The following is a 26,838-nucleotide window of genomic DNA, read 5'->3' as shown; positions in this document are numbered from 1 at the left end:
ACTCCCCAAAAATGATCTTACCCAAGTAAGCTTGTAAGCCAAGTAGGCAACATACAAACAAGAACAGGGTGTAACAGCTGATAAAAAAAAAAAAATTAAAAAATACCTATTAAAGTGAAGAAATGCTAATCCTGAAGACACATTCTTCTCCTTCAGATGTTTTCCCCAACACCCTTTTGTTTCTTTGTGGGGAAGAATGACTGCAATATAAGGAAAAAGAGACATAACTGGTACAGTACCTTTAAGTTTTATCCAGACTTCAGAGGCCTAGCCTCTAAGGTAGGATACAAAGTTCCAAATCAAGTGATTCAATTTGCTGTGAAATATGTGAGAAAATTTGGACTCTTAGAAGAGTGACAAATACGTAGTTGCACATTAAGTCAGGTAGAGTTAGGTGATACAACAGGCCGGGCATGTGAAGCTTCCGAAATCTCATTCCTCTCTGGAGTTTGCAAACCTTGAAGCAACAACTCAAAACCAGTTTGAATTCTGGGCTGGAACCTAGGATCGTCCTGGAGCACTGAGCATTGCTAGTATGAGTGAGCACTTCAGCGGGAGCAGTACTATTACATTTGCACATTGCGTATCTCCCTGGCCACAAACACACACACTTCGTTACCCAAACTACTTTCATTTCTATCTATGCAGATGTACATTACAGATATTGAACAAAGTTTCTCCATGCATTAGCCCTTTAGTACACTAATCATTTCGGTTACTCTTCCCTGAATTCCCTCTAGAGCACTTATTAATTTATGACTGAGAAGTAATATTCATTAATCTATTAAAATGAGGAAATATACATTCAGATGTATGCAGAGAAACTTTTTTTCTCTATTTACTCTTAATTTACATCTTGATGAGTCAAATCCCCGCTGTTACATTGCCAAGTCAAATAAAATTTCACCGGTGATTAAAGTTGTCCTGCGGGATTGTACAAAACACACATCTTTAATGAATTTGGTCTGCTAAATGCACACGCCTAAGAAAGAACTGCATTTTATACCTCTAAGCAAAAGTAATGAAGAAAATATCTTTTCGGAGCCACCGGCATTTCAGAGCACAAATCATTTTCAATTTCAACAGATGAGTATTGATATCTTTGATATAATTCCTCTATATAATAAGTCTAAATTATTTTCCTGGAACCATTGTCCCACACTCACAGACAGATAAAGGTACTCCAGCAGCTTTCAGCTTGCTTGGGAGCTCTGAAAGGCCACGGCTGAGATGCAAACATAACTCTACTTTTAAAAAATAATTACAAAAGAAAAGTTCCTGGCAGTTTTTTATTTTTGTCTTTTGCCCGTTAGTTTCCAGCTAGCGGGCCCGATTCTGCCACCACAAAGGAACGGGCAGAACGAGGTCTGTGAGCGGGAGCATTTCGGGTCGGCCCCGGGCCGGAGGGGGACCAGCCGGTGGTGCCGCTCCGGGTGACCCGCCTGGGCGGCCCGGGGCCGGCGGCCCGGCGTCTCCAGGAGGGGAAAAAACCCCAAACCGAGGGAGGAAACCACCAGGTGTATTCGTGCAGCTGTAGAGAAGCCAGAAGGGGTTGATGTTACCAGCCGTCTTTTCGAGCTCTGGGCTAGATACTCATTTTTACGTGGAAGAGATGCGGGATGCGGACGCCGCACCACGACCGCACGGCAGCCCCCTGCTACCGGAGAGCGCGGAGAGGCGGCGGCTGGCTGTAAGGAGCCAGGCTGTAAGGGAGACCTGCGCCGAGGGCCCGGGGCCAGCTGCCGCAGGCCAGCCCGTCCCCGCACGGACCTTCCGCAGCGGCCGCCCAGAGGGCGAGGCGAGCCGGGCCGGGGCCGGGGCCGGGGCCGGGGCCGGGGCCGGGGCCGCGGGTGTCCCCGGCGCGCTCTCCGCTAGGAGCGGGGGAAGCCCAGGCCGAGGCTCAGCCCCTCCGCGGCCCGGCCCCAGGCGCGGCGGCGGTGCCGCAGGCAGCTCGCCCCCTCCCTGCCCGCCCTGCCCTGCCTGTCCTGCCTCGCCTCCCTCGGCCCGGCCCCGCTGCTCGCTCCTCCTGGCGCTGCCTCCTCCCAGCCTGCCCAGCACTGCCCCAGCTGTCCCAGCACCGTCCCGGCACAGTCCCAATTGTCCCAGGACAGTCCCAGACTGTCCCAGCACTGTCTGTCCCAGCATTATCCCAGCACTGTGCCAGACGGTGCCAGGACAGTCCCAGCACCATCCCAGGATCTCCCAGCACTATCCTAACTGTCCCAGGACAGTCCCAGACTGTCCTAGCACTATCCTAACTGTTCCAGTGTTATCCCAGCACTGTCCCAGACTGTGCCAGGACAGTCCCAGCACTATCCCAGGCTGTCCCAGCACTATCCCAACTGTCCCAGGACAGTCCCACACTGTCCCAGCACTGTCCTAGCACTGTCCCAACTGTTCCAGCACTGCCCAAGCACAGTCACAGACTGCCCCAGCGCTGTCCCAGACTTTCCCAGAAGAGTCGTAGACTGTCCCAGCGTAGGACCAGCACTGTCCCAGCCTGCCACAGCTCCTCAGCGGGTACCCATCTTCCTCCCACGTGTCGCCCGGGTTGCCTTCGGGCGAGGCTCGCCACCCGTGTACCAGTCAGGCGGCACGAAACGGAGGGACTCGGCGAGCGCACCCCTCGGTGGCAGTCCCAGGGCCACGGGAAAGGTTAATCGTGCCCCGGGACAGCTCATGGCCACGGCCACAGAGACACGGACGGGAAAAGGAGCCGGGGGCTCTGCCGACGGGACCCACAAGTTGCTTTGCAGCCCAGCTGTAGTGTTTGCAGAGTTACCGTGCGCAGGGAAACGCCGGCAACGCTTCAGCTCCCCCAGGGAAGCCCGAGCACGGACAAATCCGCAGCTCGGGGTGTCAAGTTTGCAGAAAATGGCTGAACACAAATTTCTTTAGCATTTTCTTCCCGGGAAAAAAAAATAATAAGCTGAACCCTGGAGATAAATGACTGTCTGGTGGTAAATACTGACCAGCAGCAGCAGCTGGAGACGAATCGCCATACTGCCAGCATTTTAGCTGCAGCGTTTAGAGGAGAGGGGGAGACAAGCGAGATCTCCGGGCTGCCGCAACTGCCTGCACGCCCGCCCGCTGGTTTCGAGTATCTGCGAGAAAAAGATAAGAGGCTGGTGCAGAGGAACAATTTAAAAAAAAAAAAACCACCAACGAAGAAGCACTAATGACTTGAAAGTAGTTGCAGCCCTGCAGAACCGCTGGTCCCGGCTGGGGAGCGCAGCGCAGGTGGCAGCGGCAGGCGGTGCAGCGCCCGGCGGTCCCGCTCCCTCTGCCCAGCTCAGGGCGGCCAAGGCGGCACGGGGGGAGCGGGGGAAAACGAATATACCGGCCGCAGGGAGACCCCGCTGCCGGGAGGCTCGCCCGCTGCCCTGCGGGGAGACCTGCGGGCGATGGGGACGGCGCCTCGGCCGTACCCACGGACCACGGGACGGGCGGCGGCTAAGGGAGGGCTGCCCCGCGCTCCAGGGGCGATCGGCAAGGAAAGTCTGAAATTCCCCCAAACACACGCGTCCTGGGTTCAGCGGAGCGGGAGGGAAACGGCTGTCATGGTCCTGAAAGTTTCAGGTCCTGAAAGTTTTTTCTTGCTTTTCAGGCAGTCAGAAGTCACTTTTCGAGGGGGTGTCACTGTCGTTTACTGTCTTTACGTATTTCCAATACACCGGAAAGTTTCCATCCGAGCAATTTGAACATTTTACAGTAACTACTCATTTTGCCGGAAGCCAAAACTAGCCTGGGAAGCAGATCTGCCGCGGGCTGCCAGCGGCTCTCCACCCCGCTTCGCCTGACCAAGCACCGAGTGTAGGCACGGCTTCGGTGCCGGGACCCCCCCCGGCACCCGGCTCCCCCACTGGGCACCTCCCTGGGAGCAGAATCGGGCCCCCCGGGAGCTCGGGGCTTCCCTGGGCGAGTAAATACCCGAGAAGAAGTAACCATCTCAAGTCCAAAAGGCGGTTACACTTGAAAAACCAACCAGTTGTTGCTGCTTTTTTACAGCGATATTCCAGGCTTTTCCGACTCTGAACTGTTTTGCCTAATTGCACCGTTTGACCTTCTGCTAAAAGGAGGTCATTCTTCGCTTCTTTCTATCTGCTAAAGAACTCCTTATGTGCCGGGAGAAATAAAAGTACCAGCAGACACCCAAGGTGCCGAGTATTTGCATTCGGTATTTTTAACGACGAGATTTAAAACCGCTTAATTTAATTATGCCAAATAGGAAGACAACATAGGCGTCTGTAGAGCTCAAACTACCTGAATTTACACCCAAATCTACGCGAAGTTTGACAAGAGATGAAACCGGTAGCCCCGGTGCCACTGGGGCGGGAGAGGGACGGGGGGGGACATAAAAATATGGGCTTGGGAACATCTCCGAGGAAAAGGGTGTCCGAAAACAGGACGCTCAGAAACCTGACATCGAGGGGATGAGCTACATGTCGAGCCTGGCGGGAAAGCCAGCCGTCACACAGAGATTTAGTTATTATCAGCCAAATCTTCGGACTGGGGAACGAAAAGGGGAGAGATATTTAACACTTGCGGCTGGAGAGAAGCGAGCTCCCCGTGCCCCCGGCCGCCCCTCTCCGGCCAGGGGCGGCTCGGGGGCCCCGGGGGGCATTTCTGAAATGACACCCCCTGCTCTGGGCCACAGCTCTGAAATAATTAAAGTTTAAAAAATAAATTTTAAAAAAGAGAAAAACAAAACAAAAAAAAAAACCAGGAAAAGCCAAGTCGTCGCTGGGACACCGCTATCCAAACCCAGGTTACTGCAGTTCTTTCGCTAAGGGCTGTCATTATTTGCTGTATATATCCTCCCGCCAGTCACTCGTGACGAGCACGTTTTAAAGCCTCCACTAATTTACACAGAACAAAGACACTTTCCAGCTACGCTAGGAAAGAAAAGGAATTAAAAAAAAAAAAAAAACCCAACAAAACTCGGCTTAATTAAAAATAACGATTTTGTTCTTGGACAGCTACCAGTTCTTTGCTCTTACCGTCCCGGGGCTTTCGTTTAACCTCGGTAACACCCTGAAAGGCTACAATCATTTGGCATACGTTGCATCGTACCTTTTCAGTCCTGCAATACAGAGCAGCGCCGAGCTGACCGCAGGCTGCTCAGCCAGCTAGTTTGTTCGGTAAAAGAAACGTGGTGAGGCGCACGGGGTTAATTAAATTTTGCAGAGATCCAGTTGGCATGAGCAAAAATCATCCAGTCTTTAACAACCTGGTCGCACACGCTGGATATAGAGAACGACTTCTGAAAAAATAATTACGAAATTACGCAGCTCTAGATACACACACACAAAAAGTTTCCAGACCGAAAGAAAAAAAAAAAAGCCCCAAAATCTCGGTGGAAGCGACTCGTGTTAACTGCGGCTGCTGATCCCTCAGCTTCGCTTGACGCGCAGATCACGTCCGTTCCCTCCACAGGTTTCCCAAAATCTCGCTTGTCGAGCCCATTCTGCGGGCTTGACGGCACGGAGGGCGATTCGGGTGGAACGGAGGGGGCTCCGCCGCCCGCCCTCGGCCCCCTGCGGGGCTGCCCAAGCCCCCTGGAGCCGCCTGGGCGAGGGGCCGGGGGGGTCGGCAGCCGCCGGGGTGCCCCGCGGAGCGGGGGGGCTGCGGCGGGGGAAGCCGCGGCGGGGCGAAGCGGCGGGGCGAAGCGGCGGGGCTCCCGGAGAGCTCCCGAGCAAAGCGCCGAGGAAGAGAGCGGGACGCCGGAGTCGCTCCCGCTTCGCTGGAAGCGGAGACGCACCGTGTCAGCCCCGGCACGGCCAAAACCCTGCTCGCCCCCTCCTCCCTCACACCCCTCTCCTCCCCGGCTATCTCTCATTTTAATTTTTTTTCCTCCTCCCTAAGCACAAATGCCTTCTCCCCCTGCCTCTGACATTTGGGGCTTGTGAGCGAGGAGAGCTCTGAGGTGGCGGTTACCACCGCTCTCTTTCCGTGACACCACGGGGGAATTTTGGAGGTTCTCTGAAAAAATCAGGCAGGCGACGGCGTTGACTTTATTTGGCGATGGTTGGCAGCGCCCGCCTAGCGCAGAGCCGGAGGTGGCTGCGCGACCGTGGCTCAGCCCCACGGTGAGGCAGCGCGGAGGTCCCCCCGTGTCCAGCTGCAAACTCCTGTCAAACGGGGCTTGGAGAGGTGCCATTTCCCCACCGAGAAACAACCCTTCCCCCACCCCCAAAATCACAGCCGGCGTTTCCCTGTCCCCCCCTTAGGGGCACGGGGAGCTGCTTTCGATCGCTATCTCCAAATTTCGCTGGTTTCTTAAGAAGGGAGACTGAAATATCACCACTGCAGGAAACGCACAGCTGCTAAAAGTTGTTACTAAAGAGCATCAAATCAACTCCCCACCGCTGCAGTGAAAGTTCCTTTTTTAACAATAAAGGAAAGGAAATTGGATTCGATTTCTCCGTCCCATTTTGAAATGCGGCGAGTTGCCGAACTTGGCCAATAAAATCCTAAAAGTTTGCAAAAAGATACCAGTCATAATGATAATAATACCAAAAGCAGCGCTCGGAGCGGTGTGCAAACCCGGTAAACGCCTGACCGGCAAACCCAGGCGTTTGGAGCTGAGTTTTGTCGTTTCACTTTGGCTCCTGGTGTCACCGGCGTGTCCACACACACGACGTGAGAATTGAGGGGGGGCAAGGGAGAGGCAGCAAGCGCTTCTTTCCAAAAGGCGGAGTTTTTTTGAGGTCATTTCGTCTCGACTCTTTCGTCATTTTGAATATAAAAGAAAGCTGCCCGGCTGATTTTCCCAGTCCCTCGCCCGGCTGGGGTGATGCGGTAGCTTCGCGCACAGCTTACTTTAATCAAGCTGTTAAGATGTTAATCAAGATGTTTAATCAAGAACATTCGTGATTCTTCCCCCGATGCCGACCCTGCGTTTCATAAGAGGTCGGTGTAACTGTCCGAGCTCGCTGCAAACTGGATTAAACTCTGAGTCTGGAGAATGTGGACATTTGGAGCTTAACCGTTGCTACTTTTATGTTACATTACAGAAGGAATACGGAAAGCTGTTTGGTAAGCTTTCGAGAGGAACTTCAGTTTCCTTGTCTATCTTAAGAGCAAAGCAGTGTGCAACACGTAGTAACTTTTCCCTATAAGGCATATATTGCCCGGTGCAGGAAACAATCGGTATCACTTCGGAAAATAAAGTACAGCTCTTAAAAACTTGGGAAAAAACCCCTTGTCCTCCACTTAAATTACCGCTCCCCTCACAAACCAGCCGGTAAACCACCACCGAAGCAGGCACGCTGCTCTGTCCGCAAACCTGCAAAAAAAAAAAACCACCACCAAAAAAAAAAACCAAACCAACTCAAAACGCGGAGGTATTCCTGACGGCAGAAGCGAAACCGTCTCGATGCAGGCGAGTTTATTCGTAAGCCCGGGGAGCAGCGAGCCCGGGGGGCGGCTCCGCCCGCGGGGTGCGCGGCGGCGGCGGGAGCGCGGACGGACCCGCCGGGGCTGCGGCTGCTGACTCAGAAAAGCAATGTAGGTCATAACCAGTTTCCCTAAGTTACCTAAGTTCGAACAATTCAGCTTTTCTTTAGACTTCCCCAGTGCTGTTGCAACACCGCTGAACGCCGTGGCTGTTGCCGCAGTTCAGCCCCGGCTCTGCGCGACCGGGCGGAGCGGGCGTCCCGCTCCTCGGCACTCGCACGTTTCACCCCTCGCTTCCGTCTTCCCTCGCCCATTTCCACCACAACGCCACTTCTTAGATTTTTATTTATTTTACTCTTTCGTCTCAGGGGCGTGTTTCAAAAGAAAACTGTGCCAGCGCGTCACGCTCCCATTTTCTTCTAAATTTTCAGAGAAGAAGCGAATTGCCTGCCTACTCTCTGTTCAGTTCGGTTCTTCCCAGGAAGGCTTATTCACGGGTCGTAGTTTGGATCTATTCTTTATTGCCACTCTTTACTACTTCCCACCACCAGTCAATTTTTACACCATCAGTTCAGGGCTGCTAAAAGAGTTCGCTTTTGCCACACGGGTTTTGTACGCAAAAGACGATCCGTCTTTTGAGTGACAGCGAACACTCTCCCTCTTCGAACTAGGTAACTTTCGTTATTTTCTCCCCCCCCCCTTCTTTATTCTTTCCTTTTTTTTTTCCTTTTTTTTTACCCATAGCAGAGCGGGAAAAGAGCAGCCGCAGTCCCCACGGAGGATGAGCAAGCGTCGCGTTCCGCCGCAAGAGCAGCGAAGTGGGACGCAGACCTCGCTGCGAGGCGCCAAGTTGTAGAGGAGAGGAAAGCCCGGGATCAGGGGACGCTTCAAGAAAGGAACCACTCTAACGGAGTTTATTTTATTCACTCGCAGCTTTCCCCGGCCATCACCTGCGCTCCCCGCTCCCCCGCAAGCAGGGGCCGTGCGTGGACTGGGGCGGGGCGGGAGGGGGAGATTTCCGAGGGACTCGCACTCTCCCCCAGAACATCACCATCGGGAAGGCATCCGTTGTCACGAAGCATAACTAAGAGGGGAAATCATCTGTCCATGGATTTCACGATAGCGAGGAGCGGGGAAAAAAATCCAAACCTCGCCCTGTTCGACGGCTGTATTTCTGCTGGGCGCACGCATCGCCCGCGTGTCCATCACGGGTGTTTTTAGGGCGATCACACAGCCGCTGTCACGGTCACGCACGCCTCCAGCCTTCCTCCTTCCCTCCAGCTCCTCTCTAACCCCGTGGTGACACCCCGCCGGCCTTGGTGCTAGCAAGCGAGGATTTCCCCGTCTAAACAGAGCAAGTTTTGCCAACGGAGCAGGAGTCCCGTGAATGTTTCCCCGAGCACGTTACAAGCAGCTCCACGGAGCCCCGAGGCCGGAGCCCGGAGCGCCCGGCAGGCTCGGGCAAGCCCGGTCCCGGCCTCCGCCCGCCCGGGGCACGGCGGCTCTGCCTCCCGGGGCGGGAAGGGCGAGCTCTCGCTCTCCAAAGAAAAAAAAAAAACCGAGTTGAAAGCAAAAAAAAAAAAAACCCACCAAAAAAAAAGACGCCTTTTTGGTTTTTTTGAGGCTCGCTACCCTGCCCCGTCTCCGCCGGCGGAAAGCTCCCCCCGTCCCGCGGCACCCGAGGGCGGTGGCCGGGGTGACCGTGGGCGCTCAGGACGGGGAAGGAAACGGGGGGTAGGCAAAGCTCGGCACCCGTTTGGGAACACGTTCCCCAGCGTTGGCGGCGGTGGAAGGCCCTCCTCTGGTGTTTGCAGTTTTCTTTGTTTACATTCAGTTTAGAAACATTGGCCTTCGGCCAGAAAAGCGCCGGTTTCCCCCCACCACCCCCCCTCCGTTCCTTCTCGGGTGGCGGAAGAGAAGAGACTTTTAACTTTCACGACCCCCGAGGTCTTCCAATGTTTTCTCCTCGGCTCCCCAAATTAACCCTTCGGCCACCTCGGAAAGAAAACGGGGCTGCACTATGCATGTGCACCTGCCCTCGGAGCTTTCAATCGAGGGATCGCAACAGGTTTTACCGGGGGATGGAGGAACAGCGGGTGGGGGGGTGGAGGCGGAGGGCTACCGGCGAGGCGAGGCGCGCCGAACCGAGCGGCGGGGCCCCGGGGCCCCGCCGCTCGGTTCGGCGCGCCTCGCCTCGCCGCCCGCGGGGCGGTGCTGTGCGGCGGCAGCGGCGGCGGCAGCCGGGCGGGGAAGCAGCGCGGTTCTCCCCGCCGCCGCACCGCCCGGTTCTCCCCCGCCGTGTTCGGGGAGGCTGCGGCGGCGGGTGGGGAGAGCGCTGAGGTCGCTTGTATGCACCGGGCTTGTATGTGTGTGTGTCCGTGTGTCCCTTCGCTCCTCCACCCCGATATCTTCCTCCACACACACCCCCCCCGCCTCGGCGAGGAGTAAGTGCCACCGCTCCGCCTTCTCCTTTTCGCAATGTTGACGCAATCTATAAATAGTGGAACAAAAGGACCAACTTCCTCGCAGCTTTGCTGAAACTGCACAAAAAAGGCAACCGGGGGGGGGGGGGGGGCGGACACACGGTTATTTTTTGATTTTATTTTTCTCCGGTTAAAAGGCGAATCCTCCCCCCTCCCTCCCCCCCCTGCTACTGGAAGATTATTTATTTTTTTTTTTCCTCGCTGTCTCCTATGCTGGCAACGTCCTGCGAGTGGCTATTTTGCTTTTGCACCGAGAGAAGGGCTTTCCCCCCTCCCTCCTCTTCTGACAGTAAGTGCTATTTAACTACTGCCTTTTCTACGGAGGGGGGGGGCTGCCTGCTCGCCTACCTGCCTGCTGCCCCAGAGCGCGGGCAGGAGGGACCCAGCGCTCCGGGGACGGGGGGGTTTGGAGGTGCCCAGTGCGGTGGGGGGGCAAGCGCTACGGAGCGAGCGGGGATGCGCGCACGGGGGACAGGGCGTGGGGGACCCGTGGATTTGGGGCGGGCGGGGGGGGGGCAACCGGTGAAATAAGGTGATCGGGAGAGGGGCCGGTTGCCGCTGACCGCCGAACAAAAGCTGAGGCTGGTATTAAACGGGCTTTTGTTAGGGGGAAGTGTGTGTGTGCGTGTGCGTGGGCGCGGGGAGGGGGACACCCCGCCCGCAGCAAGTTGCCGTGCGGCGGAGGGCACCTTAGACTTGTTTACCGCTCGGCGCGGCGCTCACCGGCGTGTTTACCCTGCACACAGGACGCGGGGCTCCCTCCCCTCCGCTTCCCCCCCTCCCCAAAACCCTTCCCTCCTCCGCGCCCGGGGGGGGGGGGAGGGGGGAGCGGAGCGGGGTTTAAAGGGGGGGGTGCGCGGTCAGGAGATGCTGATACGATCACGCGTAAAACAACCCCCCCCCCCAGCCTTTGCCAGTCGGATCGGTGCAAGCGCAGGCAGTTACTGGCCGGAGGGAGAATTACATCATCCCCTGCTCCAGTGATGCTACCTTTCGTGCCGCTACCATGCGCGCAGGGAAACAAGCGGGGGCGCGCCTCCCCCCCTCCCCCCCGGCTCGGGCGCAAGCCCGAGCCGGGGGGGGGGGGGAGGCGCGCCCCCGCGTCACTCACACACACACACACACACACACACACGCCCGCCCGAGTGTTTACAGCGCTCACACAGGCGTATTGTGACGTTGCCTGAGTGACAGCCCGCCGCGCCAACGGGGGGGGGGCGCGGCCCCCGACGCCAAGGCAGAACACGGGCGCCCCGCCCGCCTTCCCCGCCCCCCACGCCGCGCGGGGACCGGGGCCGTGAGCGGTTCTGCGTGGGGGGGGAGCCGAGCCCAAGACGGAATACTTCAAAAGTTAAATCAAACTTACACGCTCTAGTATTGGGGTGGTTTACATGACGCCGGTTAATTTGCGTTCGTGACGTTTTATGACGTCCTAAGAGCTCCCTAGACGCTGGAGGAGCGATTTCTTGTGAGCGTGGGCCATCTGTGAAGCTAAACCGCTGCCTCGGGTCTTGCGCGGCCCCTCGGGAGCGGGCTGGGGGGCGAGGGGCCGGTCTGCCGGGGAACGCGCTCCTGACCGGGTTTGGCAGCGGGAAGACGTGAGCGTGGAAGGTGTCACAGCCGTGGCCTTGCACACTTCATTGTCCACAGCGGACATGAAAAAGCTGATTTTTTTTTTTTTTTAAACGGGAAATAGATTTAAGCACCAAGGACAAAATCTAAATTTCATACGTCGTATGCTTTCCCCAGTGTTACCAGTGTCATGTTATAGGGTTAGAAACTTGTTGCAATATGCTACTGGGCCGGGGAGAAAGTGGGGGGTTTTTACTCAGTCTGTGAAAAATATTGAAGTAGTACTTACCCACTGCAAAGTCAATAAATCCGTATCACACTAAAAACAACAAAAAGTGTTTTACAAACTGATACTTGTCGAGAATTGTTTGCCAGAACGCGGCAGTGTAAAATTATTACTAAAACATCAGCATTTACTCACTGCAAAATTCCAGTAACGTGAAGCCCTGTTTAGTAGTACACACAGTTTTTAATGTGTTAATGGTTTGGGTTTCTTCAAAGTGTATCACTTTTTGAAGTCTGTGTGTTTCTATTTGTGCAGAAAATAGACTGAGAAGCTTTGAGCTCCTACTGTTACAAAAGTTAAAAGGAAACAAAGTTGAGCTGCTAAGTCGGCAGTCTGGAATGAGTCAATAGTATCTCCTTTGTCCTGCTAGCTTTCTCTGCTGTGGTGTATCTTTGCTCTATTTCCTCTGCACAAGCAAATGAGCATTTCTACCCTCGGTATATTTAATAGACTTTATAGGTCTCCTGGCTTCTAAACGTTCTGACCGACCAGTAAAATTCGAATGCATCTGCCTTTCCAGGCTGCATACAGCAGTTGTGACCATCAATGACAGTACACTCACTTCTTTAACCACGTAGATACTTACACATTTTCCATTATCTATAATTAATGGGGCAAATTATTCTTGCTTTGTGAGCCTTCAGAAGGGAACAAATATGCCTTTTTAAAGTATTCCATCATCTCTTGTTTTTAGAAAAAAAAAAGAAAAAAGATTGGGACGGAGACACGAAGGAGATGTAAATAACTCCCCCCCCTCCCCATTTACTGGGGGATTCCCTGCGAGTCTCAGAGGGCAAGGAGGTAACATAGCTGGCTTTTACAACAGGATCACAGGTCCTGACACAGGGTCACAGCGAATCTATGCTTGGCTAGCCCTGTGCTCCAGTTTTGTTTAGCTGGTAGCTAGTCCCTTGAGGGATCAATGTCAACTTAAGCATGCTAACTTCTACAAGCAATGGGTTGGCCAGTGACCGAGAGCTGTAGCTGGCTCCTGGAGGGCTCCCTAGTTCTGCTGCACTTGGAGCTCGAGTGCTGCTGCCAGGCAGGCTGCTTCTGCAGCTCTGGAGCTCGTCACAGAAAGAAATCAAAGCGGCAACAGTATAAAGCAAACCCCAACACTGTCCGTTTTCTGAAAACAAAAGGTGGGTAGGTGTATTAGGTGGATTGGAAAAGCGGCTTGGGTAGGGATGTGGTTTATAGACCACGGCACAGAAACTGGAACCAACTCCCATCACTGTGAGCTAAGTTTCTGTGTACCTCAAACCCACTTTGCTCTCAAATTCTGGCCTTGGGATTGGTATTAGTCGTTCTGCAGATCTGTCATGCTCCCAGAAATGATAAACAAATGTTAATTCAATACCCCACATGTAAAGGTATTCGTGTTCAGCAAATAAAATAGGAGCATACTTTCTCTGTATTACATATATGTCTTAAATTAATCCATTAAGGAAGGCGATACATATATATAGATATATGCACACACACACACATTCATATCTCCTCATATTAATAGCCCCTTCTGGTTTAACTATCAGAAAGCATTGGAGACTAGAGTTGGGTTACTAGAGGACAAAGAAAAGTGAAACTATTAATTCACTGGGAGGTTGAAACCTGTATTTTAATATATACCGTATGTAGTTTTTACTTAATTTTATGTCACAATACAAAGGCTTTTTAGGTCTGCAAGATCAAGACAATATTTTTTTGGTTTTATAAAAATATAGCTTGTTTATTAATTTATCTAGGCCTGCTTTTCTTTTGATTACCTGAATTACATAAATGAGTAATTTAGCATATGATTATCTCAATGACCATTCCTTTCCCTTTTCATTCTTGAAAAATATTATCAGTCAACTTCTGCTGTAGTGTTGTATCTGTGACCATTTTGACTGTACCATTTAGTGTCTGATACTTTTTATTTTTTAAATATAATTTTGCACTTCCCCCCCCCAGTTATTTTAAAAAATGCAGCCTCATAATTCCTAATGATAACAAGCAGTTTTCTCTGGTGACCATAATGGCCTGTGCTATGAATTTCTACAGCTTCCATTTAAAACTCTAAATACATTTCTCTCTTTTCAGTTGTAAAGGGTGTTACTAACTTACATTTGGAAATTTGACTGATACAGACAGCATAGTCTTCCTGGTTCTGCAAGCAGGCAGTTCCAGTGTTTCAGCTTTTGCACAGTAGCACTTTAACAAGCAGCAGCCATGCATAACTAACAAGACTGCAAGTCCAGTTACTGCTTTTTAGAAGCCTGTACCCAGCTCTTAAGTTATCCGAAATGTCCATTTTATATTGTTGCAGCCATATGACAAAACTATTAACAGCAGGAAAGTGCAGTAGTTACTCACAATGGTTAAGATACAGGGGGAGAAAAAAAGTTTTAAAAAATTGAGCCTGAGGCGCAGGAAGAAAGCAGCACAGCTCCAGCTATCCTTTTATAGTAACTGGTGTTTTATGGAAAGTGGGAAAGAAAAGAAAACTCTCTCTTCCTTCCAGCTGCTAGCCAGTGATGGCATGACCCTTCTAACTGAAGACTGATAGCATTCTTAGAGAAATCTTTATGCAGGTTTCATTTCTAGTATCTGGAAATGAGAAGTATTGTTTTCCGCAGTTCCTTCTCTTGAACCTACTTCTGGATTCTGGGTCTTATCCTCTAGCTATATTGATGGATGTCTAATAGACCAGTTTTCAAGTTTGGCATTCATGCTTCATAAAAAGTAATTTATTTTTCAGAATATTTTAAAGTACTGTAGTAGTTTTCATGAATATATGCTACATGTACAGTTAACATGCTGAATACTACATATGTATAGATGATATTAGCTAATCAGGGCATTACTTTAAAATGTGCACATAAGGTGCACACAAGATACACTTACACAGACTAAAAAAGTGCTCTCAGCATGGATTACAGCTACAAATAAATCTTTTGTAAAAGATGAATGGAAATTAGGAAAACAGTAGTAGTTCATCAGATGAGAAATATGCCCTTTAGACTGCACGAAGAAGTAAAAAAAAAAAAATGCCAAAAACTAGGCAACACTAGCTGGCAAAACAGAATATCGAAACCACTGTACTTTTTCAGGACTCTTAGTATCCTTGTTTCTGGCTGAATGTGGTATGTGCATGAACATCCTTTCTTATAAAATAATAAATTTCACAAAGGTTCCACTGTATGACAGTGTACTGATTGGCTGTCACAACTACTGACTAAATATTAATTTTGGTAGTCTTTCCAAGTTAAATCTATGAACTACTATATCTGTATAACTTTTTTTAAATCCCTACCCACAAGTGAAACTCCAACAAACCGATTTCCTGACTCGCAAATTGTCTATCCTTGCTTGTAAAGATTTGTTTAGTAATTTACTTTAGTTCGTCAATTTTACTTTTATTAGTTGGTTAGAGAAATATTAGATAGTCTTTTTTGATTTGGAGTTTATTTAATTTTAGTTTTACAACACTAAACAGTGCGATAAACACTGCAGACTAACTAGAAGGAGCTCCACATTAGTGCGATCACTTCAGTTTCGTTAACTCCTACAGATTTTTATCCCTTACAAGCAATGATTTACATACCAGTGAGGGAAAATGAAAATGAGGGGGAAGCTCATTATAACCCTGTAAGTGTACTTAGTCTTTCCTAACAGGGACTAGATTAAACCTGGCCTATGTCACAAGAACTGTGAAGGGTGAGAGCAAAGGGTCCTTTCTCATAATGGTCATGCACAATTAATGCTCTCTTCACTCAACAGAGAAAACCAGACCCAAAATGGGAAGGAGGATCTGGGCTACTATTCTTTCACCTTCGCTCCCCACCCCCACCCTTTGAGTTGTAAAGAAAGGATCAGGTTGCACTATTTTAAAAGCTGGTGCAGTACGCACACTTCCTCAGTATATTGGAGAGCACTGGGAGAAAATCTCTCTCAGAGCTCCCTGCAGGAGCACATACTGCTTCACAACATCCTTTACTCAGGACTGTGCCTTATCAACAGAGCTGAGCCTTCAATTAAGTGATGAAAACTTCCCCTGTAAACGTACGATATTTTTAGGGATGCATACAAATAAGAATATTATTGAACTAACTTACCTTTGACACATGGTTTTGAAAGCTTCACGCTTGACACAAGTCATAAAAAACAATCTATCACAATAGCTCAGCACTACAGGTAAAGTAGACCTGTAAATAAATGAAAAAGGAAATTAAGCAACTTAGCATAATTTCCTGAACACACTTAAATAAACTGGATTGATTAACACATTAAAGAATATAATTGCTCTCTCTTTCATCCCACCACCTGAGCACAGATTGCTAGTTACTGTTCCTACAGACATTTCAAGTTAAATCATACAGCTGATGTTAAATCATACAGCTGATGTTAAATCTATATCAAGGTGGAAGATGGATGGTGTTTTGGCCAAGGTTTGGAATGGGAGTTCAAATGAAGGCCTTAATCCTGTCCCCGACCCTGAATTTCACCAGTGGCTTTTTGATTCTGAGATAGGGACAATTAAAATTGTCCTACCTCTCACTGAATCTAAGAGACAAAATAATGCTTACAGGATGTCCCAAGGCTATATATACTAAGGTTATAAAAAGTCTAAAATAACCTAAGGTGTGAAATAAGTGTTTAGCAATGTTTTGTTTACCTGTGTATTTGTCTTTTCAAAATATAAAAGTCACAGTTCCAGAGGCAAGGTGCCTAGTTAGCAGTGCCTACTGAATGTCAAAAGGCTAATCCAGCTAGGAAGATTTCCCTTAAAGGAGTTCTCATGCTGTATCATACCTCCACATAAAAGAACCAAAAATTATGGTGATGGAAATTCTCACCAGTCTTCCACACTCTTCACATTAGATATGAAGACCTGACTGGACAAAGGGCACTAAAAGCCTCATATCTCACCCAGGGAAGGATCCTTCCAGAGGAATTGTGGAAGGAAGCCATAAGCCTCCTCCTGTTGGACTAGGGGAAGTTTTGGGTGCAGTGGGAGAGTCTGCACAAAGCGCTGCATAGATGCTGGGCTGTGAGTCAGTGGCACTCAGAGGCTAGAAGAGCTGTATCATTATGGTATCATCTGTCAAGTGGCCCAAGAGTGAGAAGGTATAAATGCTGTTTAATCTTGCCTCAGCCACTTCTACCTGAGCTCTGTGAATTTTAAAAGGAACACAATCTCATTCCAGGCTTAAAAAAAGGTTGAGATCTATAGATAAAAAGCTGTATATTAGATCTAGGTATTACTATTGTAGTTGTTAATAATACATGATTTCAACATACAGACTGGCAGGCATTTAATTTGAAAGCAAGAATTAAAATAATGACAGGTTGTGTCATATGACAACAAATTCACAAGTAGTAGCGAAACTGTCCTTTTCTCACACATAAGATTAATCATTCTAGAGGGAGGGCCTGCTGGAAATATGCAAGAGGCACATGAAAATGGAGGGAAAGATAAGAAAAGAAGTTTAATGCAAGATGCTGAGTTGGATGACTGAAGTCTTCACCAAATAAGAAAGCAGTATCCTATTTACTTTCTGATGCTGTGTAAATGAATGAATCAAAGCCCACACATTCTCTTGCAAATCATGTCACAAGGATTCTACCTCTCTATGCCCCTGGGGTCATGAGTGACCATGTACTGACCCCTGACAGACTCCTGCCACCTTTTCTTTAATACAGCAAGCATACACCTCTCTAACCACTTGAGCCCATATGAGTGCTATACATCGCATGCTGCCTCCCCTTCCTTTTTTTTTTTTATTTTAGCAATCCTGTCATCTTTTATGTCTCTCTACAGCCTTTCTTGCACTGAGAAGTTTCTCGATACTTAAGCAGACACATGTTAAGGTATAAGGGAAAACATAAAAAGATAAGATTATTTCAGGGAGAGACTTGGCAGCTTTTCAGAAAAAGGAATACTTTATTTCAAAGAAAATAAAATCTTTTTCAACTGAAAGAGGCTCATGTTTATATTATCATTAAAACTTTTGCCAAAAGGGGAAGAAACAGTAACTGTAGTTCAAAAGGAAGTTCTGTTACAGTACCAACCAAAAAATTTAAGTTCTTGCAGTGTATAAAATATGTAATCAATGCTGAACTTCTGCATATGCCTTAAATACCAAGCTGTGAGTGTGGACTGCTCTTTAATGTGCCCAACAGCCTTAATGCTGAAACCTATACAAGGAGATAATTAATACAATAGCATTCACCAAGCACAAAACTGAGATATTCTTTCACTGAAACTTCTCCAGCTCTAACAAAGACACCATTCAAAAAAAAAAAAAAAAAGGCATTTCAAAGACCACTGTAGATGCTGGATATAGACTGATTCTTGAGTTAAAGACAGACATCCACTAGCCAAAAGGAATAACTCGAACAAAGGAGAGACTTTAAAGTTTCAGACTTTCTCAAGCTTGAGACCTCTAGTTTGAATTTATCTATGTTTTCACACATCAGTAGGTTCAGTGGAGTTAGAAATATCCAGTATGTGTAATGAAAACAATCTCTATCAGTGAATACAGCATGAACATGATAACATATGTTTTCCAAGCCTAGAGCAATTGTCAAGCAATTACTATTTGTCAAGGCAACACACTTGATAGTCAGGGTCATCTAACCCTAGGTCATCTCCTTCTACCTTATTCTGAGGCAGGTCTCAGTAACTCAGCTGCCCAGCTTTCTTTAATTTGCTCTGAACCTGAGTTGCAGATGCAGGTTTCTCTCGCTACAGGCAGCGAGAAAGCCGAGGGAGGCAGAGACAGCGGCAAGGGGTGCAGTTACTGCACCATGATGGCTCATATAAGCAACAGCTGCTGGGGTTTTGTTCCAAGATGAAGGAGGGCCCGTGCAGGTCAGAGGGGACTCCTGGACAACTGATGATTAACCAGGGCTTTCTAAAGCACTTGCAAGGCCCATATTGTGTTTGTTTAGGACCCAGAACTACAAGCTCATGTTATCAGCAGACTGGGTGGATTGGTTTGTGTCTCTGAGTTAAATTATCAATTCTAGCTACCTTTTAAAACAGAAAAGAGAAAGACCTTGTCTTACACAGTCTATTTTGGTCTGGGTTTACTTTTTTTTTTTTAATTTTAAAGGCCCTTATTCAACTAACCATACCCTCTTTACACAACATGATTATTTTTGCTATCCAGATTGTTATTTCATGCCTGTACAATTTTTATTTAATCATCTATATAACTAACCTCTGATTCTTAATTTTTACATTTTATGATAGAAAATTTAATGGCTTTTCTTTACCACAGGATTCAGTCTTCCAATTATAGTTTGTAAGCTGTGTGGAGATGGAAAATGGAATTCAATTAAAATGTAGCAAAAGAGCGCTTCATTTTTTATCAGTTAAATAACCATAGATGTACATAACATGTAAGAAAAAAAAAATCAGAACATATTGCACTGAAAACTGATTTATTCAACAAGGACTAATCACTGCTAGTTGGTGAACTTAAGTGATTGTTTCTGGTCAGCACGACCTTCAAGACTTTAGAACAAGTACATCTCATCCTTTTACAGTTTTCATTCATGGACCTGATGAGAAAAAATGAAATTGCCTGCTTTTTCATCTCCCAGTGGATTTTTCAATTTTGAACATACTAGTCTTTAATATAAAGTAGATGAGTACATTAAAAGAGGGGAAAAAAAGCTATCAGAAGCAGGTTCAGTATTCTGTAGGTTATAGTTCCAACTGCTCTGCCAGTGACTTCCACCCCTTCAGTGGTTTGACTTTCTCTAAAACTTTGGCATAAAAAATGAGTTGCATAGTATTTTTATTGTGTTATTTTAAAATACTATAGTAAATTTAACCTTAATACTGGCTGCCCTACTTCCATACTTAATTTTAAGTGGTCTTGTTAAAAAAGAAACATTTAATTTAAATAAAGCATATATCTAGAGCTCATTAAACATATATTAATCATTCCAAGAGGCCACACAAGTAACAGAAAATGTGGATTCCTTCCTTTCTGATTTATCAGCCATTTATGCTATAGTATGTTCAAACAGAATGGGTTCCTACTGTGCCTGCTGGTGTACATACAAAGTTAAAGAGACAGAGCCCTGGCACAGAGGTTTGCCTTCATTTGCTCAACACCTGAGGTGTTAAAAGTAAAAAGCCAAACAGGAGAGGCTTTTTTTTTTTTAAAGCACTGGCTGTTCAGGTGCAGATTTACCAGCAGCAGGAGGCAGAAGGTGAAAGGATGCTATGAAGGGCTCTAGATCCTCCCTTGTTCCTCCATCCCTTCCTGTTCCCCTCCTCCTCGAGCTCTAGCTGCATTCACCTATGCCTATCTACTGAAAATTGGAAGGGCTTTAAGCTAACCAGGGAACTGAACATAAGCCTCAACCACGTTAATCTCTGCTAAATATAGAAACTTCCCATTGATTTTCCTTGTCCTTGCTAAGTGACTTAGGAGGATAAACCTACTATCAGGACAACTCCCCAAGTTGGAAGGAAGAGAAGGAAAGTTATTTCTGAGAATGTCCAAAGGCTGCAATCCTGGCTTGCTGAATTGTGGAACATGACTTACAGATTTCGCATTACAGATCTGTGGATTTGATTTATTCATTTACCAAGGATCAGAATGAAATTCTTCCTCCCAAATTACTGTGATGGAAACAACACTATCCCACGGACTTTCTATTAATTTTCTTGCTCTTTTCTTTGGCGGGCTCAAAGATTTCCTCTCTGTAGTAGAGAGAATCTGAAGGCCACCATAAGGAACAAGAAAAGTCACTACTCAAAATTACAATGGTAGCAAGAAGTTTCTAAAGAGATAGAGATGAATAAAGTTTGGTTTAGGTAAGGGCATGATCAAGTGAGGAAAAAGAGGTGAGGTAGAGGCATTTCATTAACATATGTCATAAAATCTTTGAAATACCACAGACTATGTAGTTAGCAAAGCTGACAGTGCAGTAAAAGGAATGAGAATGACTGTCTAAGGTTGGCTCTAGTTGGTTGAATTTAAAAAGGGGAAGGTCCTAAAAGTTTTTATTTCATTTTTGCAAAGACTGTGAGTAGGCCAAGATTCATAAATAAACCTTATTTTAAGAATACAGGAAAGGTCAGACTGGTTCAGGCCAGGCATGCACTTGGCCCATTTAGCTATCTCCAACAGCAGACATAAGCCAATTCTTCGCCAAGTACTCTCTTAGAGAACAGCAGGACCAGGACAAGCACATTTGATAATGCCCATGGGTTCCAGCTCCGACTTTGTTTCAGCTCGGGGGGTTTCCTGAGCCTGATGTAGTTTGTCTAGTCAGTGACCTTTGCTAGATCTCTCTTCCAAGGTCTTGTGCAGTCTCTCCTTAGATCCATGTGAACTTCCTCCATCCGTACTGTCTTTAGGCAAAGAATGTCATATTACCCATGAACATATAAAACAATGTAATTTATTGCATTATTTGCTTTGAACCTGCCTACTGCCAGCTTTACCCTCTTTTTTTTTATTGATAGAGAAGGTGAAAAGTTGATCCCTGTCCATCCTTTTCATGTGTGATTTTAAAACATTTATTGCTGTTTGGAAGAAGTGTTAGAGGGGTCCTGTAATTAAGGTCTCTGAAGAAGAGTCCATTGCCCCTGTGCTGGAAATCTATTTCTTCTTAGCTCTGCCAATCAACCACCAGTTTGCCTGCTATCAGTGGCAGATGCTGAAGCTGCTATGGCACAGAAGTCCTTCCAAGATCCTGGGGAACTGGAAGCTCAGATGAGCACATTCTGAGAGAGCCATTCTTTCCCACTGTTAGGGAAGATGCATTAGAGGAAAAGATGCAGTCATGCATATTGTGCTCTTAAAACCCTGCTGGTCTTTCTGCACGCAGAATCTAAAAGAATAGTAGGGAGTGGAAATGAAGAGAAGAAAATTTGCCAATCCACAGAAATCAGCCCCATTCGAAGAAAATTACTTGCTAAGAACTAAAGCTCAAGGAATCAATGTAAACTTTATCTAAAAACTGAAGTAGAAAACTGAAGATAAAGTAGTTCAAGCTTCCTCTAAAGGAGGAGGGCATTGTTTCTAGAGTTTGGCAGTAGACCTTAAGTGGGCACAGTTAACATCATAATTAAAACGGCAGAAGCTTGTGAGAGTTTCCTATTATTTCAGTAGGAGATTCATAACCCATGCAGTATACTCCCATTTTCCCTGCTATGTGTTTTACAAGGTACAGGAATATTTCTCAAGCAGACAGGAAAGCCCAGTCTCTATTAGTAAAAAATTACATGGATAGGTAAGATAGGTCTCCATTCTTAGGTAAAAATATAAACAAAGGCCTTTCAGAAATCTTACTACAAGCCAAGGTATATTGTATCCCTGTACAGAAGAAGGTAAGCAGCTATTGCAGAAAAAATGCACTTTTAGAGAAATTATGTAAACTCCAGTTAGTGTCAAAGCTATGAAACAGTCCCATACTATTGAAGTAGAAGAAGTTAAGGGAGATTGACGATACTAGGATACTCAAACATAAATTCTTTCTGTTTAGGTTTGTGAGTAACTCTAGTTAAAGTGACTCTATTTGACACAAAATTATCTGTACTGTTGCAAAATAGTTTCTGTCAGCAGATTTCACCTAGGCAACATCCAGTCTATCAGCTATAATCATACTGGGTTTGGCTGCAGGATCCGATTATTATTTCGGAAGAGTATGTTTGGCTAAGCACGTAAAGAGACTGTACTGAAAGTTTCACAAGACACAAAGAAAGGTAAAAAAAAAGGCATACAAACCCCATGTTACTAAAAAGGCAAACAAAACATTTTTTCAGGAGCTCTCAGCATCCCTCTGGTTAGAACGGGACACCTATTCGTGTCTGTTATGAACAAGTGCACGTTTAGGAGTCCCCATTTGAAAAAGGTAACTCTGGAAGACAGATCATTGCTGTTGACTCCCTGCTATGATGGTTAGATATGCTGAAGGTTAGAAAGGCTCAGAGCTTCTAATGTTACCAGCTCTAACCCCAAATGTTGCCTGGTTCTGACTGGCTTAATTCAGAGCCATATGTCACATAAAAGTTCCTGAGGATGATCTTGCCCCTCACTGGCTTGTTGACAAAACATAGAATCAATTGTCACATTGACTATTGGCACTTGTTTGGTAAGTCCCTGAAAAACAAAACCAAATGTACTTTTTGTTCAAGGCAGAGGGTCCTGACTCTGAGATATTTAGATGGAGACAAAGCATCCCCTGAGCATCACAGAGATTCTGAATGTGAGCAAATCCCTCTCTCTGAATAGACCTGTCTGTCACCCAGACCCTTGGTACATTAAGATATGAAGATGACACTGTACTCAGTATCGTTTGTTCAAAGTTTAATGAGGAGAGGACTTCTTTGTGTACCATAGACATCTGATGCGGCACGTACCAGGTAGTTACAAGGCTGTGGTTTCAGTCAACTTTGTGCACAATGTAGATAAAGTACAGAATGTTTTGTGAGAGACTATAAATGCTGAGATGTTTTCGCTGATCTTAAAAGATGACCTAGAAGCTGATTTCATTGACCTGTTACTGCCTAGGATCTCTCCTCTGGGAAGTAAAAACCCCTGGTTAATATGATGTATAACAGCAAAACCATAACCAAGTGTTTCAAATCAATGTTGCTGTTTTTGTAAGTCTGAGAACTATTGATCATAGTTTTAGACCTGTGTGAACTGAATCAATCATCTGTTGTGGTACTACACATCAGTCCTTTATCTTCGGAGACGGGCTGTGATGACGGCTACTTTTTCTGGAAGGAGGCAGGGGGAACACAAACCCAACAGAAAATTCCTGCTTGGTTCACGAGAAAGACTGAAGGGTAGCACTGTAATGTAGTCCAGTGTTCCTATGAGGAATCTAATGTCTTTTCTCTGCTGCATGGACCCCTATGTAAAAATAGACATCTTGCAGGCTGGCAGTTCAAAATCCCTGAGGATTAGTGATTGGTTAGGAGATTATGGATACTACTCCAGTCTGAATTTGAAATAGCAAATGACAGTGCTGAGGCACTGATAGTTGACACTGAACTGCTAGCCCCCTCACCCTTTCTGTAAAGTTGTAGGTACAGAAGGCTCTGTCACTGATTTGTAACGGTACATTTGCTTCTGCAATCAGTTGCAGAAGGGAATCTACTTCTGGTGTTAATTTTTTCTAATAAACTGGATAGCTTGTTAGAGAGTAAGAGAGAGAAGAGCCTTGAGACCAAGTCACTCAGCACTATGTACAACACAATACTGAAAATACAAAGGCAATCACTACTATCAGGGCTATAAATGCATAAGGCGCTCAACACAAAGCCAGTCACTATCAAGGTCCCTGCAGGGAGCATGCAAGTAATAAAACAGGTCTTTTCAGGCCCTGGACTTTAAAATACATGAATCAAAGACACACCATATTGCTGATTAATCTTTTATCCCTTGCTACATGCATGGGCAGCAACTTGTGCTGGGAATCACAGTTCTCTTGCCTCCATCAGACTTCCCTGCCAATACAAGTGGACCCTGGTAATGGGTATGTCCCAGAAGCTCAGAATCACAGCTTTTAGGACATTGAATAAGAGACACTGTCTTAAATCATAACTATAGCTTTACTTGTGGAATTTAGAAATAGATTGATTTCTGTTCAAGGGAAGTTTTCTCCCTCCCTCCCCTGCTCTATGTTTCCTCTTGGAAAAAGGAAACGTTACTATGGGACATGTTGCTCTCTGAAGAATCACACTAGGGAAGATCTTAAACCCCAGTAACTTATGACTCCTTTATCCATATATAAAGAGATATATCTAGTACGTTAATTTATTTTGCTAGTGGTCATAAGGAGACTTAATTTACTGCATGAAATTAATTATATTATTACATACAAAGTTAAATGAATCACACTACATATACTGCATTATTTCCATCTTTGTGCTATGATGGAAATAATGAAATCATGAATGTTTGTACTCACATCGCTATTTAATGCCCTGAGGATAGTGGACATGGAGGTGCTTCAAGTAGTAGTCTGGTGATACCATCTAATGGATTCTGCTTGTCCAAATAATTTGTCCTTGCACTCATGGGGCACATACATACCAGCAATGAAATCCATCTACACAACCACTCAAAGAAGCAGCCAAAAGCATCCCAGATGAGTTATTCAAGCTCTTTATAAAAATTGGGCAATTAAAATAACTCTCTGTGCTTTGGCCAACGCAGATGGAAAACTGGGCTATGCAAATTAACACACACATAAACTGCATTAAGAAAGCGAGCATCTCTTTATACTGTTACTGTACATCACAATATTAGTCTGGAGAGCCCAAAACTACATACAAATACACTTTCTAGTACTCCAGAGAAAACGTTTTCTTAATTCTGACATTTTCTTATTTACTTCTCAAAATTGGCCAAAAAACTTCCACACTCTTAAATGCTAACACTTACACTTTCCAACCTATATCCAATCATAGGATTGTCTTTCTGAAGTACAGTTTCTGCTACTTTGTCCAGTCCAATTGCGGTTATGTTAAATAAGGGGATTACCACCACTTTAAAACATTATTAAATCTGCTAAAATAGAATAACAGAATAACTGCACACAATGTTTGCCCAATTCTACCTCCAGTTATACATTCTCCTGCCAACTTAAATAAATATTATATCATTCCAGTTTCCTTGTATATGGTTGTTTACCTCACTTAATCAAACTGCATATATTCTTTTTCTTCCTAACCACCCTTAATTATTCTTACTGTTTCTGAATGTCCTTATTTAATCTGTAAGTAATATTTTCAAAATTATTAAATGATAAATTCATTGGCACCTTTGAAAATGGGGGTTAGATCCTTCTGTATTATTAGCACTATATTTTCCTGAGTATCATACTGTCCAAAATAGACACAGGCACCTTGCTGGGGGTTGATTTCTATAGTAGCTCCATTGGGCCTCTGAAGATATGCAGGAAAACTAAATTTCTCATCATAGTAGATCCCCTCTGGTTAACTAAATATTTTCTTTAGTCAGCAAAAATTATTTTTAAACTGTTCAATAAAATATTAAATGGGAAAGCTGACAATATAGTTTGCATTTTATAACTTCAAACTATAAATATAAATGTGAATGTTCAATTACAAAAATTATTAAATTAATATACATGTTGAAAAGCAAGTTCTGACAAGTAAAACCAGACAACCTTAGATTTCACTTGTAAGTAAAAGGAGCCTTAGTAGTTTTTTCATTTTTCTCAATTTGTTCAATTCATTAAGGCATCTCACAATTTAGAACCATTATTCTCTCTTCACGAAACATCTTGGATCATAAGCTACTTCTCTGACTTTCAGGAGAAGTCAAGTCACTCAACTTTCAGAGGCCTTTTTAAAGCTGTATTTCACTTCTATCCAGGAATTGTATTTTCCTGTCCTTGTAAAAAAGTGTGAGTTAAACATTCTAAAGTTATTTGCTAGACACGTTCCTCCAAAAGCTTCTTTGACCTATACCATTTTTCTTCTATATAAACTGTATTAATATAAAGGTGCAGTGGTATGGGATTCATATTCTTGAATAATTCTATTCAAGTTGACAACAATCTTTCTCCAGATTGGCTTGTATTATAAAGGTTTTAAGACTTTGGTGGTCTTCTTCTAAGTTAATTCTCAAATAGCGTAAGTAGATGTCTCCTACTTTAAAAAAAAACATAAACCAAAGCCAGGTAAATCTAGATGATTCAAGTGCAGTATTAAACAGAAAAGTTATACTGGAACCCCTTGGTTCTATATCAAGATAACAAGACAGAGCGAGCTACAAAAGTGAAGGGGTGCTACTTCTCCTACTTAGATCTTCCTCTCTGGGAGGTTAACTGAGTGAAAACCACTTGATTCTCTCTACGCTATTCACATTTTTAATACAGCTGCTTCTAATAATTGAAACATCTCTAAGACAATCTGAGGGAAGAAGGTACAATAAAATGTCCATTTGCAAATGTTCACAGCCTTTCCTGTCACAGACCCAATACAAGAAAAAACACTGGAAGATAAACACTTTAATTTGAAGACTTTAATTATTGTTTGATATGAACACGTAAGACCTTAAGCAGCTAACAGATTATCACAGTAATAAATATGAACGGTTTTCTCAT

At 45.9% G+C, this 26,838-nt stretch overlaps 2 long non-coding RNA genes across 9 annotated transcripts in view; one reads left to right on the top strand and one right to left on the bottom strand.

Moving 5' to 3' along the window:
• LOC140646396 (uncharacterized) overlaps positions 1-26,838 on the bottom strand; it is an 87,950-nt gene that overhangs the window by 26,930 nt on the left and 34,182 nt on the right. For both annotated transcript variants that reach the window (XR_012040422.1, XR_012040421.1), the window contains exons 10-12: positions 15,837-15,926; positions 11,743-11,772; positions 107-200 (exon numbers count right to left, since the gene is read on the bottom strand). This is a non-coding gene — a long non-coding RNA (uncharacterized lncRNA). The remainder of the gene's footprint in view (positions 1-106; positions 201-11,742; positions 11,773-15,836; positions 15,927-26,838) is intronic.
• The window catches only part of LOC140646397 (uncharacterized), a 79,958-nt gene continuing 63,083 nt past the window's right edge, over positions 9,964-26,838 (top strand). For all 7 annotated transcript variants that reach the window (XR_012040428.1, XR_012040426.1, XR_012040429.1 and 4 more), the window contains exon 1: positions 9,964-10,170. This is a non-coding gene — a long non-coding RNA (uncharacterized lncRNA). The remainder of the gene's footprint in view (positions 10,171-26,838) is intronic.

Source organism: Ciconia boyciana, chromosome 1 (genome assembly GCF_034638445.1).
Source record: "Ciconia boyciana chromosome 1, ASM3463844v1, whole genome shotgun sequence".
Classification (NCBI taxonomy): Eukaryota; Metazoa; Chordata; class Aves; order Ciconiiformes; family Ciconiidae; genus Ciconia; species Ciconia boyciana.
Note: the sequence above shows the minus strand (reverse complement) of the source record. Positions and strands in the feature narration are given on the sequence as shown.